The following is a 17581-nucleotide window of genomic DNA, read 5'->3' as shown; positions in this document are numbered from 1 at the left end:
GGGTAACATTCATTGGGATGGGACTAAAACCCTTCTTTTAACAGAATCACCAATAGTGGGAACCCAACCTCAAATTGATTTAATCTAAAGAGGTTTAAAGGGTAACAACAAGCTATTGATATGTGGTTAGTAAGACCACTCATTTTGTGTCTCATTCAGGATGGATTAGTGCAAACTGTTATGATGTAATTGAGGATGAGTTTTACACTCTTAATGAAGTTCATAAAGAATAAATGTCTAAGTAACAGGGACATAAGAAGGAACTTTACCTTTGTGAACATAGAAGTGGTACCGCTTCTAGCTAGAGTAAAGGGTTTTCTCTTGTAAATGTTCACTAAACTAGGAAGAGCACAAGGTCATAATAGTGCTAACAACAGTGGATTTCTAAATGTGTTGTGGGTGTTCTCATGTGTGTGTTGTTTCTGATTTCAACACATAAGACTTTTAGTTTAAGCACTAAGCCACCATTAACTCTATTGATTTCTTGAGCAATTACACTAAAGAGAGGTTTAAGTTGAAAGACACATTTCATTATACATGATAGGATATCAATCAAGTGAGACATACTATTACAACCTAATGGGGGATTGTTGTATATATAGATATATACAAGGATAGGTTGTAATAATGATGTTTGAGTTTGGAGAATATGGTTTCATAAAGTGAAAATTCAAGTTCTGGAATTTTCTAAGTGAAAATTCAAAAATCTGAATTTTCTGAAATTTTCTAAAATTTTCTGCAGAATTTTCTAGTGACTGTTCAGAAAGGTTGAAGAGGTTTCAAACTTTGTTAACCGTTTTATGAAAAATAACTAACTTTCCATATGTGCCTTTTCATAAAACATAACCCTATGGGTATAAATAGAGGCTTATATTCGCTTGAAAAAAAAATAGAAAGTTTGAGAGAAACACAAGAAATCCTATGGTCATTCTTCAGAATTGCTATCTCTAGAACTTAATATCTTGGCTGTATCCTAGAGACAAATTTGCGATAACCCTTTAGCAACAAAAGTATGGAGGGCAAATATTGTCTAAGGAAAACGATATAATGCCTCCAAGTTATCTATTTTATGTTTGTCTTTTATGTTAATCTTGTTCTTTCATTATTATTTTGTGTAATATCCCCATCAATATATCTTGCTTACAAGTTCAAATACAAGGAACTACAAGATTTAGAAGTAAAAAGGTTTGAAAATTTGGAGATTGACTAGCTTAGGAAGCATATTTTGACGATGAACAACTAGACTAATTAGAGCATGCCAAGAAAACTGTCTGAACACTCTGTGTTTTGTGATCACAGTCCTGTTTGCTTTGACTTCTCCTCTGAAGTAGTAGCTGAAACGTTCAAGCACTGCAAAGAGCTTCAATTGCTAAGCTTTTTAGCACTTGAGGGCAAGGGTCATCAAATTTGGTAGTGGAGATTGGGATTGCACACCTCTCTTGTCCAATGCAAGCCTACAAATCCTCAAATATTTGAGAATCAATACTAAGCAAATAATTCAGAAGACAAATTTACACTGAAGTGAGATAGGCTGCTCATACACTCTATATCCGCATCTATATCTATATATTTGTATGCTATATAAAAAAATAGAAGCCTAGCATTTAATGTTGCTATACTCCAATTGCACCATCTTGTCTGCCACCTCATTGGTTGCTTCATTATTCTTTTTTTAATTTTTTTTTTTTACTCCTAATTTTTTGTTTTCACAATATTAAATATATGAGTAGATGGACTTTACACATTTATCTTGGACGGTTTTAATTATACATATAACTTTGTCTTTATATATTTATCTAATTTAATTTAGATGTTAACTAAACATTGAATTGAATGAAGAATAAAAAACTTTGCCTTTAAATATCCATCTACTTTGATTTAGATGTTTATAACTAAACATTGATATTAATGAAGAACCTAAAACAAAAAAAAAAATATATATATATATATATATATATATATATATATATATATTTTTTTTTTAGGGGGGAAAATATATATATTGTTTGTACATTCATCTTAAACAATTTTATCTTTACATATAATTTTGTCTTTACAGTTTACATATTCTTCAACTTTAATTTATATATTTATAACTAAAAAGTAAAATCACTAAACACATTGTCTATAAAAGGTATTCACAAATTTTGCTTAATCTTTGATGGTGGAGATAATACAACCTGACAATTGTCCTGTAAGAAAAGATCAAATCAAGGGTGTTATAAATCTACAAGAGGTTTAACCCTCATTGTCCAATCCTTAATAAATTCGTATATGTTCTTTGATGCAAGTATTTGTTTTGTTATTTTATTTACAATTTTGAATGCTTTTAATGAATGGTGTTTATTGTTGACCTAAGTTGGGAGAAAATTATATTATGATATGTTTTATTTCATGTTGCTGTCAAGTTTTAGTTTATTTGTATAACAATAAGATGGTGAGGAATAGTTTGCACAGCTAAAGAAAATGGTCTATAAAAATTAATTTTGTGTAGTTTCCCCTCTGTTTTAAATATTCTGTTTGAAAAATTAGCAAAAAATTTTTATGTTTTTTGTCATATGATATTCCTAGATATCTTAGTGATTGTTTTAAGTATTTACAAATATTTTATTTGGTCTTCATCTTCCTCAATTCATTATTGTTTTCTCTGAGATTTTTAAGAAAATAAATTCATTTTTGTATTAAAAAATTATTCATTTTTATGACAATATTTTTTTTTCCAAAAATTTTCCTTTACCTTTTTTCGCCTTTGGAATTGTACTCTAGGTTTTTATATTAAAAAGAAAAAAAAAGTTATAATTATCAAGTATATGCCTATAAGGTTACAACCAACACTTCTGCTTGGGATCAACCACCTATTTCTATTGCATGACTTCAAAACCTTATTAAAAATTTTGAATTTAATTATGCAATCCTGCAATTTTTGTGTAGTGCAACATAAACTATATGAAATAATTTTGTTTTATCTATTTCTTATAGATGATATATTCTCAATAAGAAAATGAACAAAGATCCCAAAACATACTATGTTTTTTTTTACCCCAATTCTTTCTTCTCATCTCTTATTCCAACTTCGGTCTTAATGTCATATAAGAGGAGTTGATGTAAATCTCTTTTCACTTTGGTTTTTAACAGTAGGTCAGTAGCTTTGTTCAGTTTTATTTATTTTTGAGATATGTTTCCAGTGTTTTGAATTGTATTAAGAAAAAATTGGGTTTGTGAAAGTCAATTTAGTACTAATAGAATAATTTCCAATTTCTAAAGTACTTTTTAATGATGCGCAAAATCTTATAAATAACTGTTATTAAGAAATGAATATATTCCCTAACTTACCTTTTGAATTCTTGAGAAAGATTGAATTATTTTCCATTTTGTGATGGCATAAATTGTTCTACCATATATATATATATATATATATATATATATATATATATATATACATATATCACACAAATTAGTGACTAGGTACTATTAATAACAATACACATAAATATATATAAATATCAACATCAACATAATATTAAAACTAATAATGATGGTAATTATGATGGTGGTACTTCTTGATTTTTAACCTTAAGCCTTCTCTTTTTTCTTTTTTTTACCACTAACTATAGGTTGTCAAAGGTGCATCAGAATATGGATACTCTATAATTCTTTCATTATGTGTTTTCGACTTTAATAATTAGGGCTTGAAATGGTAAACTTAACCAATGTGCTTGGCAATGGCAAATTGAATGAATTGGTTGATATCAATTTTGGTTACATTTATATTTGAGAAATAAGATACCTCATACAAATATAAATGAAATTAAAAAAAAAAAAAAAAAGATTTCACGCATTAATGTGCAAGATAGTTTTTAGAATTTAATGGCTATTGGAAAACATGATTTTTAAGGGACCTTTTTTTTTTTGTAAATTCAAGAATTATTTGAATTTAAAAAAAATAAATTAAAAATTACAACACCAATTTTTATAATGGAGAATAAAAATAACTTTTATTAATAAAAATATTTTTTAATACCAAAGAGTTAGCCTCTATGACAAAAGTCAATTGTCATAAATGGGATAAAAGTAGGAAATTCTAAAGTGAGGAATGTTCTAGGAAGGTTCTTCAAAACATGGGAATCTTCTACCAACTTAGTAAGATACAACTCACACAAACTAATAAGAGCATTAGCATTGGGAAATGCTAATGCTACTCTATTTTACAATTCTAAAAACTCACTTTATCATTATACCATCTTATTTTACAATACCTCCACATCCCAAATTTCTATTTTCCTCTTTCACTCATTAAAATAATATATTTACAAAATAAAATAATATATATCAAAATTATATCTGTTCTCTCTCATCTCTCTCCTCTCTTCCATTTTCAGCTCTCTTCCAGACACAGCAACCCAGAAACCTCACAGAAACCTCACAGCAACCCACACAGCAACCCAGAAACCTCACAGCAACCCAGAAACCTCAGACCCGAAACCCATGGCCACCACCATCACCACGGCAACCCCCCACCTTCACCACCATGAACCCACATGACCCATAATAAAAACCCCACCCCCTTCCACCACGCCACCACCCCACGGCAACCCCAGAAACCCATGGCCACCACCATCTCCACGGCAAGCCCCTACCTTCACCACCACGAACCCACATGACCCATAATAAAAACCCCACCCCCTTCCACCACGCCACCACCCCACGGCAACCCCAGAAACCCATGGCCACCACCATCTCCACAGCAAGCCCCCACCTTCACCACCACGAACCCACATATGACCCATAATAAAAACCCCACCCCCTTCTACCACCACCACCACCACCACGACAACCCCCAACACCACCACCATGAACCCACCAAAAAAAAATCCATCCCAAAATCAAATCAAACCAATAGCAAATTCCAAATCCACAAGATGACCCACAAAAAAAAATCAAGTCAAAATTTACACAAACCCAGCTACAAACCGATCTCGCCGCTGCAAACCACACCGGAAACCCAGAAATCGCCGCTGCAAATCAAAAATACCCAGAAATGGCCACCATACCACGCCGATCGGACTTCCCAGTCTCACCTCCACGCCGGACCCACGACCCACGCCATAAAAGCCCACCGTGAGAGAGAGACGTGATGAGAGAGAGAAGCCGTTATGGTGAGAGAGAGACGTGATGAGAGAGAGAAGCCGTTGTGGTGAGAGAGCCGTTGGGGAGAGAGGAATGAAAAGAGAAACAAAGGGAGAGAGAGAGTCAGAAGAAAGGGAATAGAAAATTAATATAACTTATACAATTGTGCTACAGTACTATTCTACCTTTAGAATTGTATTGTAGCACAATTCTAAATATTTTTGCAATACTTCCTTATAGCATTCTCTGATGCAGTGGTTATTTGGTCCATTTATGCTAAAATACCCTTAGATATGGCTTTAGCATCTTCTGATGCTAATGCTCTAATGAAGGCCATGGGGAGGGTAATGACTTCGGGGAGCCATCTTATTAGGAATATTAACGAGGCCAATGCATCTCCATAAATGACCCTCTCATAAGCCCCCATTCTTGAATTTTTGTTTTTTTTTTTTGTAAGGAATCAAATTAAACTCTTTTCTTCTATTTACACTTAAACGAACTCTAGCTGACCATTAAATACTTTTCGTTGAGATGAGAATTTCTGTTTTATTATTTTTTTACTTGCTAAAGTTTCAATGATACATATCACTAATGAGCGCTTTTAGGGTCATAGTGCTACCAATAACAATACACATAAACATAAACAAAATAACAATGAAAAAAAAAAAAATATATATATATATATATATATATATATATATAAACACTAATGAATATCACCCTAAACTTCCAATTCTTGGCTGATGTATCTTTGATTGTTGAATGAAATCCTTTTTTTTTTTTTTTTTTTTTTTTTAAAAAAAAAAAAAAAAAGAAGATTAAAACTATTGATGATAATGATACCCATAATGGTATTTCAAATAAAATAAACTATGAAGATTAAATGTGACATAAACATATCCAGAGAAATGCATAAAGAATGAAATTGGATAGAAAAAACATGCATGATTGTAGTTATGGGATATTTTAGAGTTTTTTTTTTTTTTTTTTTTTTTTTCAATTCCATTAAAAACGAAATTAGTGATGGTTACTCATTGTCTCGTTATATATGAACAAACAACAGTTTGATTACCTGCTGAACAATTGATGTCACGTTTACATGGCAAATCCCTGGACTGAATGTACCACAGTTTCCCCTTGGAGTTCCAAAGCTAGCAAAGTTGATCACGTTGAAGTGCCATCCTTGTTCACAGTTTAGTCGAACTTCAGGGATTTGAGAGTTGAACACTTGGTTTGGTTTCCAAGAATCAGCAGGCAGAGGATCAACCTCTGATACATGTGCACATATCTCTTGGCCAGTTCTTGTTAGCAAAGAAATCTTTGAAGGGTCACCACCAAGCTCTTCATGAAGAACTAGAAGGTCCAAGATGAGCACAAGTACGTGGGATATGGTACCTGAACATTACTCTCTTCACGATTAGTTATGAAGTTACCAATGGCCTACACAAAAGACTCTAGGACTGATGGTGATAAATTAAAGTAAAATAATATATTTTGAATTATATCACTTGCCAGAATGAAATAATGTTGGTTTTGAAGAAACAAATCAATATATTAACAAAAGCAAGAATATGCAAAAGCTGAGGAATAAACACATTTTGTTTGCTTGATTGAAAGATTCAACTTTCTATTCTCATAAAGAATTACTCATTATAAATTTCATCAATTGGTGGATATATCCATTGCATTCCTTTTTAATTTTTCTATTCTTTTGCTCATATGTGCGATAACTTCATTCTGATAAGTGAATCAGTGCCCTCAAATGGATAGAATAACATCTCTAACTTGATGCACTATCCAGCATATATGACGATTTTCATCAACTATCAAGAATATAAGAAACCTCATGAAAATGGGAAAATAATACATTGGGCCTCTGTCTTGTCCGCCGCATTAGGAAGGTAAATAAAACATGCAATGTGTTGCACACTTACAGAGTTTGAGCAGGTTGACCACAGTCCTTCAGACATTTATATGGGTCATAAGTTCCTCTATAATCCCAATTGTCGGTGCAGCCAGTTGATGGTGAGAGATACACGGTCCAATATCGCCCTATGCTCTGACCATTAACCCAAGCTTGACCCTTCCCCATGCTAGCAAGGTTTAAGGCTAGGGGACCCTTCCCTTCAGGTGCAAGGAAGATAACCTGAGGATGGAAAAAAATATAAATAAAAAAGATATAAATAGGCAGAGAAAAAGAACATCAAAACAGTCATCAGTATCTTTGTAAGTAGACTGAGCAAAAAAACCTAAAATAAAAAATTTCATCATGTAATATCATGTGCTGCCAAATTCCAACCATAAATACCTGTTTACAATCAGAAACTTTTTATGTGCTAAAGTCTGCTGAGACCTACGTGATGACAGCAAGCACATATATGTTGAGTTGCCATTTGCTAAGACAAATGTTTCTGTAATTTGTGGTTGCTTCATTTGAAAGGTCTCAGCAGGCTTAGCACTGAATAAGTTCACTACTCAAAATTGAATGCTACAGAGAATACTGAGATGTTGACTTGATGCCATGTGCAATCCATAGAAACCTAAAAATATGTTTGGATACTAATTTATTATTTAATAACATGATTTATTACCACGATTTATTACCACATCCACCTACCTTGTACCATATCAAACTATGATTAACTGGTAGAGCAGTCCCCTGAGTCCACAGAGAACCATTTGCAAGACTAACTTTATCTAGTCCAAGGTATTCTCCTTCAAGTCCCACCTGAAAATATGGATACATGTGGAGTTATATCATATTTTGAGCATCAAGTAGAGATCCTCTAAATGGTGAATATATGTGAACCAATATTTCCTCCTTTTTTCCCTTTTTTAACTTGTTCATTGTCCAAGTATGTTTTTCTTTTCAACAAAATGAGATGTGCATAGCAAGCGAGGAAACCGTGACCCTGGCTCATAATCTGTGTTTGTATAAGATTGTATTCAAGACCTGTTGAACAACAATGAGGGAGCATCTACCCAAGAGGAGAAATTGGTCTCACAGTCCCACCTAGCATTTAACCAGGCAATATTATTTTTGCAAGTTTTACCCATCATAACCTCCTTTTTAATATTCTTACATCATATTCTCATCAGAATGATCTGGCGTGTTTCTAATATACTAGTGACATCTCACCTTTAGTCAATCTACCAAGCACAGTGAGATCAGGAATGACACTCAAAATAATTTACTTCCATTTGTCAATTGCTGTACAAGTTTATATGTATCCAATGGCAAGCTTATTTTATCAACATATATAATCTGACCTAATAGGACCATTCTCCATAAGACAGATAATTTTTGCCATCCATTCAGTCACTAAGAATGACAGAATAAATTCCTGCTCCCGCAACATCAAACCACAGCCCATAGTTACAGAGATAGAAGATCTTTAGAATCCTGACATGAAGAAAGTAAGATCCACAATAGAAAAATTAGCTAGTTTATAATTGCTCCACAAATAATGTAGTTTAAGCAAGTAGACCATCCCACCCTGAACTATCATCTTGCTAGAAGTATTTTCAGAATTAGCCATAATATGTATCATATTAGTGTCATTGTAGTGTAAAAATGGGTAGTCTGCTGAAACTTTTAAGGCTTCCATTTGTGTTTAAGTAGCATGTAAACAAACACTAACATATGGTTTTCCTATTTATGTTCAAGCACCTCTAGCAGATTATAAATACATAATTCCCTTATTCAAAGATATATTAAGTCATCAATTAGCCAAAAAGGAGAGAAGAAACAATAGCTTAAGCCTATAAAGAAATGTTTTCAATATGATGCACTCATCAGTCTCATCATATTTCAGTAATACGTTCTTGTTGCATTTCAGGCACGTCACAATTTTAGCATAAGATGCACATTGAAATTCAGCCTGTTTCTGACTGATTATACCAGTTTTCAATGGAAAACAACCAAATGTTATACTGAGAGCAAACTGTTAGCCTCTCTTTATATTATTTTTCGGACTACCTATTGATATATCTTGCTCTTGGGTGATAAACATTACACATGAAGATGAAGCATTATGAACAACCATGTCGAAACTAAGTTTAATTCGTAATCTGCATGTATAACTTCTTGTAGCCATCAAGTAGTAGTTCTCGATTTGGAGAGAATTCAAATGCAGGAAAAATATATCAGAGTCCATGATCATTTTATTAAGAATGGAGGTCCACTAATGGATAGGCTAGAAATTCCAGCAGACTGATTCCTATATGTTCAGAAGCTCATTTCATAGAAACAAAACATAAAAAGCATCCACACAAGATAACAGTATTTAACGTGGTTAAGCCAACTCAATTTACAACCATAAACAATGTTAACCAAAATCCACTACAATTTGGATATAATCACTAACATACTCTCACAAAAAACACTCAGAAACCTCACAAATACTTAATAACCTTACGAAATGAACACTCTCACAGTCCAAAGCCCCAATACACCCAATGGTGCTCTCTCACTCGAAAAATAAACAAATTATCAACTCACACACATGGGTGTCTTTCAATCCCCAAAGAACTACCAAACTGCCCTTTTAAAAAACCTCACTCCATACTTTCTAAAAGTCTGCTCCTTTCTGTAGATGGGAGGACCTCTTAGGCCAATACCACCAAACCTTTACAGGACTATTTATATGTAAGACTCCAACTTCTCTTCAGTGGTGGACAAGAAATACTAAATTACTTCATTGACAAGGAACAAACTTTCCTTCCCCACACCAAGAATACTTAACAAATAACCAAGACTAAATAGGATATTGAGTCAATTTGTAGCACTATCTTTGTGTAAAAACTAAAATTAAACACAATACACAGAAAAGAAGATGCTTATGTGCAAGAAATTGGTCAAGGTGATATTATGAAACGAGGAAAATTTATATACCTGTAGACCAATCATCATACTCAGAACATCCAGAGTATTGTTTCCATGGTGAAAAGTAATTTTCTTAGTGAGGTTGAAGCTTTCATCTTCATGATTACCATATCCAAATCCTGCATTATATTCCACATACAATGTTATCAATCATTATATTCACACACACACACAGAGTAAAACAGTTTCCAAATCTGCAGTCCGACTGGAAACATTGTAAGTAAATAGTAGATGGGCATAATTATGAACCTTGAAGCCTTTTGTTTACAAAAACAAGAGCTGCATGTGATGTCCCAAACTCTCTATGTGCAATAAATAATCTTTCTCTTTACCCGGCATAATGTCCTCTTCCACATTGATACTGCCAGAATAGTGAAGCATGTCCATAAAAAAAATGTAACAAGAATTGAAAGGTAATAAAAATAACAGAAAGACAAGAATGCCAAAGATTTGTGTTAGATAAGCCTGATGAGCAAAACACTTTATTGAACTTATATATTCTTTACAACAACTAAATTAAATTAATTTTTTAAAAAAAAACACAGATACGGGCAACGCATTGTCAATTATAGATCTAGTTTCTTATTTGAAATCATTTTTGTATTTTATCCTACCAAATGAATCATGAATATTCAGAAAACAGAAAGAAGAAATTCTTGAATGAACGTAACAATCTACAATCAACAAAATATATCCGTAAAAAATTCTCGAACGACCTTATAAAAATTCAGAGCAGAGAATTATGGCAAACTTGTGCTTGATAATAATAATCAATGCAATATCAAACTCATCGTCAAAATTTGGTACGTTGGAAATTCTTGCCCTCTTCTGGAAAGTGAAACCTTTCATTAAGATTTTATCTCCACACATACCGGCATTGCATAACTAATAAGAATGATTAAAACTGAAAAATTACCTTGTTGTGTACCATAAATAATCACTAGTGTCTTTTGTTGTATCTATATGCCCCAATAAACTGGACTCGACAAATGAGTTGTTACTCCAGATACCCACTTTTTCTTTATACCAACTCCATGCGGATGGTGCCCGTAAAAGCTCATTAACACTATGGGCAGATGATATAACTTGAAGATTTCTTTGTGCAACAACCTAGAATCATAGCCATTGTTGCAAGAAACAAACTTAATAGATATGACATATTCAAACAGTTTAAAACATAAATTCTGAGAAACATCTGACAGAGATGTGAGAGAGAAGGAAGACTGAGGTAAAAAAAATTATTCAAGCGATGTAGATAGAGTCAATTATATGTATCTCCAATCTGGTAAGACAAACTATTTTAAGCCATGTCTTCTACTTGGGTCATTGGAATTTGAGAGTGTACATCAGTTGTAGGTTCAATAAATCCTATAACATATAGGTTCAATAAATCCTATAACATATTTTCTGTGCTAAAATAAATGCAAATTTGATTGACCAAAGGTCTAAAAAATGCACCTTTGCTGTGTTAAAAATGACATTCTTGCAATCTGGAAGGATGCTCACTGACCAAGCAGGAAGTATGAATTCCCATTAAATGTGACATTTGCATCTAAACTGCTGTCATAATTTGCAAGGAAGGCCGCACAGTCATTGGAAGTTTTGGAGTAGATATGTGCCTAATGAAAGAAGCAACTATGGTGTCAATTAATTAGTTGGATGCAAGAGAATATAATAGTGATAATTATTAGGGCCAAAATGCATAACTGCAAGTGATAATCCAATTGCTATCAGCATGAGTTCCAAAAGGAATGGCACCCAAATAAAAAATAATGGCATCTAATAAGAGAAAACTGAAGAACCATTTGTCCTGAGAACACAGGCAAGCACTTTAAACCAGATTATGCAGAAACTTGAGAATGTCATATAATGTGAACTATAACTCAATTACATCAGCAAGCTTGGCCTACATTGCATCATATTTCATAAATAGAATAAGATCATCATATCCTTTTGTGACTGGATGAAGGTTAATAGGTAGTCAGCTAGACACCAATAGAAAGGCTAAACACTGTGCATATAAGAATCTATCAGCCCGTAGGTAGTCAGATGACTTCAATCTTATTTTCTTGAGACAGCATCATATACATATAATTTTATGTTATCCATTGTATCAAAAGGTGATCAAATAAATGCAATACCAGCATCAATGAAGTAAAAGCGATTATAAACTTTATGCAGCAGGAGAACAGAAACGTCAAGCTTGCGTTACAACAAGAAGAATGCAGAGATTTGTTTACTCTACAATACTTTGTAAATGAGGATGTTCTTCATTTTTTTTCTTTAGAAAGTTTGAATATTGTTTAAATTGATTAAACAGTCCCCCTAGCCTTATACAACGTCTTTCTTCTATTGTTCAACGTCACTCATACTAGGATTTTTCATCAGTTTAGACTAGAGAAGAACTGCTAGAGCTGCAAGAATCACTGCTTAGAATTTAATTTGATGGTTTCTTTCAATTGTACATAGACCAGCTACATTTAGAAATTTATATCAAGTTACATACCTCTAGATTAGTGCCAAGTTGCACTTGAATTGGATCTGAGCTGATCAAATGTTCTTCACACAGCTTTATTGCCTTGTGCAAGTCAAGTAGGTGACTCCACTTTGGTTGTCTAATATAACCTAAATACAGTATTTCAGCCATTAAAAAATAAATAAATGCATAAATCCTACATATAGTAAACTTCACAAGATGAACATCTTCAGGTACTTGTAAGGTAGTTCTGAAGTTCTGAACTTAGCCATTGCAAAAGGTTGTCAACTGAGATTCACGTTGCCTCTAAAGGTTGTACACATGAAGTATCACAGAAATTGCTCAAAAAATTGGAGGCATATTCTTATACAGTCAAGGCCATAACATTACATTACTCAGTTGGATTGTCATTTATCAGATTCTCGACAACTTGGTAGTTCTGCTAAAGATTAAAAATAATTCTAAAGAAGAAACATTAAAATGCAGTCCAACCAGTTGATTTACTGGTTGAACGATCTACTAATTTTGAAAGAGCATAAAATTTTAAATTTCAGGTGCTGAAAAATGTACCATATTCATCTATTGGAGCATCATAATCATAGCTTGTTGCTACCAGAGGGCCTCCAGCCGTTCATCCAAAGTTGGTCCCACCAAAATACTGCAAGGAAAAATCAGCAGAAAATCATAATGATGTTGATGAAGTTTTTACAAATTTGAAATAGAGAAGTTATAGCTTACCATATAATAATTTTGAAAAGTGCCTCCTGTTTCAAAAAACCGTGCAACAGCAAAAGCAAGGTCCTCAACAGGTCGATAAGGAATTGCATTGCCAAATGCAAGGAACCTACAACACTAGATAGGATACTTAACACTATCTCAGATGAATCAAAAGCTAGAAATCTCGGCTACATTAATGCATAAACAAACAAGCCGATTTAACTAAAGTCCATTACCATCCACTGTAGTTCTCTGTCCACATTTTAGGTTTGGAAGGGGAATTGGGGGAAACCGTTCACAATAAAATCCATTGCATGTGTTTATCTGCAGGTAAATTTTAGTTAGAGAAGAATTGAACACAAATATTGGAAAACAAGAACATCAAGGAGGAGAAAACTTGATGCATTGTATGTTCAAGTATAATACATGTTAAAATGATGAGCAACAGCCAACAGCTTTAGTCCATGACAGATTAATTAAATCACTTGCAATTGGATCAGGTGCATCATGTTGTGCGCACATCACCCAAGGTACAGTCATGTTCAAATTAACAGCAGTTTCTGCTGCCCATTTGACATATAACTCTCCACCAACTCCATATGACCCCTCAATATTTCCATATTCATTCTCAACCTATCACAGCACATATGAGATGTGAAATTAAAATAATAATAATAAATATCCCTAAAACAATTTTTTTTTAATTGTCTGACAATTAATTATCATAAACATGAACTGGAATGCGTAAGATGACAAATCATGCAAGCAATTGTGCAACTAAGCAGAAATGAAGCTCCTAACCAAAAGAAAAGGAGGTATAACTGAAGACTCCAACCAAAAGAAAAGGAGGTATAAGTATAACTGAAGCCTTCAATAGGACACTTGTAAAAATATAACACAATGTAACAGAAAGCTAGTTATTAACATGATAGGATAAGCACTCAGCAGGCAGCATGTTATAGTCAATCATATAAATGCTAGCAAATTCTAGTTCTGATATGCATACAAAGAATTTCTAGCAAGATTCACTTTAGCATATTTGCTACCCATTGCTTTTTTAAAATACAAAACAAAAACATAGCGAGTAGAAAATGTGACAGAATCCAGTATCATGTACTTTTTGTCTGGGTAATTATGGTGTCATTGATCAAAAGATAAAGTTGAATCTATTAAAGAAATCATCAAATATTGATTGGTTTTTAGCATACATTCATTAACTAAGAACTTGAATAAATCCAGCATGACTAGATACAATGTCTGAGCAACAGCGCCATGACATGAGTGCCACTGTACATTTTGATCGACCGATTCAAACAACTACATGGAAAATTTATTTTGAAGAGGCACATGACTATTAAATATAGCCTGTTCCATTAACAAGAAACAGGAATATACTATTAAGTAAACACAGAGTCTAAAAGTATGTTGAAAACAAAAATGTCTAGAATCAATGAGTTTGTTCCAATACTTGGCTATAACATAGTAGGTAATTACCTGTACCAGAATTATTGGCCCTCCTTGCGATGCAAAGAGATTCTCATCCTTCATTAATCCAACAATTTTAGCTAGAAAAAGCTTCATTTCTTTCTGCGCTCACAATTAGACGAGTTGAAAGATCTACAAAAGATCAAATATATTAATACCTTGAAAAGGTTATTTGTCGTCCGAAACTGAATTCCAGGAATGAAATGTAACCAAACAGGGAATCCCCTGCCAAAAGAAAATGGAGTTTAAGAATATGTGTACAATAAATTGGAGAGAAAATTATTTCAGGTTCAGATTTGAAGCAATTCTCCACAATAGAGTGAAACTCTCAAGCAACTTTATTAGGTTTAATTAAAAAAAATCGAACAAACTCTTTTTGCCAATATAAATTTAAAGACCATGAATATATGAATCTACAACATTAGCTTGACTATATAACAGTGCAGTGATCAACCACATATTTTATAGTTAGGCAAACCAAGGCCAGACACAACACACTTTCAGTTATTATGATTGGTAAAATAGTAGTACAGGAATAAACATACAAAACTATGAGAGAGAGAAAAAGAGTGAATGTACAGCATCACAAAAAGAAAGCATGTAATAGAAACAAACCCATAGTTCCATTCAGCACAAGCATATGGGCCAATCCTCAAATGCACCAAATGTCCAGCTTCCTGCACTGTCTTCACAAACCTTACCAAGTCAAACCTGCCTTCAAAGTAGTACTACCAGAAGGGGAAAAAAAATCAATCAACAAGAATAATAATATATTAAGAAAGACAACTGCCATATTATCAATTAAAAAGCCAAATAAACTAGGCAATCAGCCATTGTAGACATCATAAATTGTTCCATTACATTTAGAGAGGCCTAAGCTCCATACCTTTCCTTTCACAGGCTCATGATAGTTCCAGAAAACTAACTCTCAATTGTTGAAGTGGGCCGTGTGGCTTGAATTGCCACAAGCCCACGTCGGTCACTATTGACCAAATCCTATTTGTAATAGGAAAGTTTACTCCTGCCGACTTTAACATATATATATATATATATTATATTTTAAGGGCTGCCGTGTGAGATCAAAAAAGAAAGAAAAATTCCAATTAACCTAGTGAGCAGCCGCATGAGAGAAAATAGAGAAAAGAGAGGCAGCCAACTTATATTCTTATTTTTTCTGTGAGAGAGTGCTAGGATGTAATTGGGATTTGGGTTTCTTGAGAGTGTTCTTGTGCACTATTGTATTTTCCCTGATAATAGTGAAATCCCTGCAACTCCGTGGACGTAGGCAAATTGCCGAACCACGTAAAATATTGTCTTGTGCGTGTGATTATTTTTCTTTGACGTGTGTTTTCTCTATTTGTTTTGTTTCTCACAGGTTGGAATTTTTGGTTAAATTCCCTACAACTGGTATCAGAGCCTAGGGTTAGGTTTGAGTGGGAGCAATGACAGAGGAAGCAGGAAAGGCGTCTGGAATAGAAAAGTTTGATGGCACAGACTTCGCGTATTGGAGGATGCAGATTGAGGATTACCTTTATGGGAGGAAATTGCATCAACCGCTTCTAGGGGAAAAACCTGAGGCTATGAAGGCTGAGGAATGGGCTCTTCTTGACAGACAGGTACTAGGAGTTATCAGGTTAACTCTGTCTAGGTCTGTTGCACACAATGTTGTAAAGGAGAAGACCACAGCAGATCTGATGAAGGCTTTGTCTGGTATGTATGAAAAGCCGTCAGCAAACAATAAGGTGCACTTGATGAAGAAACTGTTTAATCTGAAGATGGCAGAGAATGCATCAGTAGCACAACATCTGAATGAATTTAATACTATCACAAATCAATTGTCGTCTGTAGAAATTGATTTTGATGATGAGATTCGTGCTCTGATCGTCTTGGCTTCTTTGCCAAACAGTTGGGAGGCAATGAGGATGGCAGTAAGCAATTCTACAGGAAAGGAAAAACTCAAGTACAATGATATACGAGATTTAATTCTGGCTGAGGAGATTCGCAGAAGAGATGCAGGTGAATCCTCAGGATCTGGTTCTGCCCTAAACCTTGAGACAAGAGGCAGAGGTAATAACAGAAATTCAAATCGGGGCAGATCAAAATCCAGAAATTCTAATAGGAACAGAAGTAAATCTAGATCAGGCCAACAAGTACAATGCTGGAATTGTGGGAAAACAGGTTACTTTAGGAATCAATGCAAAAGTCCTAAGAAGAAGAATGAAGATGATTCTGCTAATGCTGTAACAGAAGAGGTACAGGATGCATTACTTCTTGCAGTAGACAGTCCACTTGATGATTGGGTTTTGGATTCAGGAGCTTCGTTTCATACCACTCCACACCGAGAAATCATACAGAATTATGTTGCAGGTGATTTTGGTAAGGTGTATTTGGCTGATGGTTCAGCCTTGGATGTTGTGGGTATGGGAGATGTTCGAATATTGTTGCCCAATGGGTCTGTTTGGTTACTGGAGAAGATTCGACATATTCCTGACCTGAGGAGGAATCTGATTTCTGTTGGACAACTTGATGATGAAGGACATGCAATACTATTTGTTGGTGGTACTTGGAAGGTTACAAAGGGAGCTAGGGTATTGGCTCGTGGAAAGAAAACTGGTACTCTGTACATGACCTCAAGTCCAAGAAACACAATTGCAGTTGCTGATGCAAGTACTGATACAAGCCTATGGCACCGAAGACTTGGTCACATGAGTGAGAAAGGGATGAAGATGCTGCTGTCAAAAGGAAAATTACCAGAATTGAAGTCCATTGATTTTGACATGTGTGAAAGTTGCATCTTAGGAAAGCAGAAAAAGGTGAGCTTCTTGAAAACTGGCAGAACACCGAAGGCTGAAAAATTGGAGTTAGTACACACTGATTTGTGGGGGCCTTCT

At 34.1% G+C, this 17581-nt stretch overlaps 1 pseudogene; it reads right to left on the bottom strand.

Moving 5' to 3' along the window:
- Positions 1-17581, bottom strand: part of LOC126727448 (beta-galactosidase 8-like) — a 38240-nt pseudogene that overhangs the window by 16586 nt on the left and 4073 nt on the right.

Source organism: Quercus robur, chromosome 5, assembly GCF_932294415.1.
Source record: "Quercus robur chromosome 5, dhQueRobu3.1, whole genome shotgun sequence".
NCBI classification, from domain to species: Eukaryota; Viridiplantae; Streptophyta; class Magnoliopsida; order Fagales; family Fagaceae; genus Quercus; species Quercus robur.
This window is presented reverse-complemented; position numbering and strand designations above follow the sequence as displayed.